The 1,866-nt window shown below is 34.3% G+C and overlaps 1 long non-coding RNA gene across 1 annotated transcript; it reads left to right on the plus strand.

Moving 5' to 3' along the window:
* The first annotated feature begins 4 nt into the window (after positions 1–4).
* Positions 5–1,349, plus strand: LOC117106740. The gene is made up of 3 exons (XR_004445126.1): positions 5–57; positions 408–469; positions 1,259–1,349. It is a non-coding gene; the product is annotated as an uncharacterized LOC117106740 (long non-coding RNA).
* The last annotated feature ends 517 nt before the right edge of the window (positions 1,350–1,866 follow it).

Here is a 1,866-nt window from a genome sequence, read left to right on the forward strand (position 1 = left end):
AACTTTCAGGCTTGCATTGCTGAAAATGAAGCAGATAGGCATGTTTCAAACTTGCAGGTAAATTGCAATTATTGGACAACTATCAATATATATAATAATTTTATATTTATTTTATTTTTTTACGATTTATTAATTTTAGTTACATCAATTTTCACGGCAATCATCCAGTGTTTCTTTTTGTGGCTTAGCTTAGCCTCATGCAGTAGCGTAACAACAGCTCCTGTTAGCTAAAGCCAGAGGCTCCAAACTTTACAAGGACCCCAGGGATATTTATCAGCGTTTTGCCTCATATATTACATATATACAGAACACCAACAAAAATACTTCTCAACTGTTTAGATATTCATCCAGTTAGAAATGTGCTACAGTATGCCACATACGTTTTATCTTTATTCTCTACTCTTCAGGGGATACCTGTTCTTGGTAGGATAGGGGCTAATGACAGAACTGTTCATCCATTTTCTCTAAGGTATTTCATCATTAATTCATAAGTTTACACAACAAGATGAAAAAAAAATAGACAGCAGCTTTTCAGGCTAAGCCATGCCTGCGCATAGAGACCTGGTTTATTTGTGCTATATAAATCCATCTATTATTATTATTATTATTATAACTGTGTGCATACATCATTATCCGTAACAAAAAGAAGAAGAACGGTCTTCAATTCATCTTCCTAACTGTTTAAAATGTCAAACATTGAAGATGATCCATGGTTGCAGAGATGGTGGCCCCTCTGACAATTTCCTTCTTTGTACAAGCTTAGACCCCTGACCTCCAATGCCACGATGAGATTTTCTGACTAAAGATATTTTTATATTTCTGATACAAATTTATTGTGATTGCCAATCTTTATAAAATAGGACAATTTTGTACCATCCAAAACTGTAATATGAAAACCCCACCAGAGATTAATTTTTTCGGGACTTGGGAGAGGTTCGGATCCTCCTGTTTGACTTGTTGGACCTCCTGTCAATGAATTTCTGAATCCACCAATGCATTTATCTCTTGGTTTTAATACTTAAAAGAATTATTTTCATGTGTAAAATAAAATAGATTTTTTTATGAAGTTTAGTTGATGGTAGCAATATATATCAAAAACCTGTTGTGGGGTTGCTTTTCATTTTGTTTTTTAAAACAACCAATTATTTTTGTACGTTCTTAATACAGTATATAGATATTTTTTAATGAGTTTTGATAACTATGATTGTAAAATTGCAGCTATTTTAATAATTGGTTCCTTTTGGCACCGGTTTTTTAGGAGGATGTACAGACGATTGAAGGAGGAGAATGTGAATGTAACATACAAGGAGTTACCTGGAAAAGAGCATTGGTGGTGGGATACCTGGTAAGATTGCTAATTGATTGATTGATTGAATGATTGAATCATTTGTTCATTAATCATAGTATGTTTGTTTGAATGATTAAATTGATTTATTCAATGATTTATTGAATAATTGATTCGTTGATTCATCCAGTCATGTATTCCAGTGGCGGATCCACAAATTCAAAATAGAGGGGCCCAGGGAGGGACTTTTACATATAGAGGGTCCACCTCAGCCCCACAATGGTTGGGGTTAAGGTAAGAAACGTTATGATTATGACACTCTAGATGACTTGTAAGGGCACTCCCAGACTTCAATTTGAATATGGGTGCCTGGTAGGGTTAAATACCAAAATGCTCTGATGTAGCTGTTGCAACTTTATGGAACAGTTTGTGTTCCATAGGCATCTAATCCAATGACCGGGGATAGTAAAGTGAAGCGCTTAGAGGCCTTGTTGGCATTAAGCGCTATATAAATATAACGTGTTATTATAATTTATTTTTTTCTCCATTTTAAAAAGTAATTTTGAAAAATTGCACCCCTC

This window comes from Anneissia japonica, unplaced genomic scaffold (genome assembly GCF_011630105.1).
Source record: "Anneissia japonica isolate Jap-2015-1 unplaced genomic scaffold, ASM1163010v1 scaffold102979_len1866_cov104, whole genome shotgun sequence".
Taxonomy (NCBI): Eukaryota; Metazoa; Echinodermata; class Crinoidea; order Comatulida; family Comatulidae; genus Anneissia; species Anneissia japonica.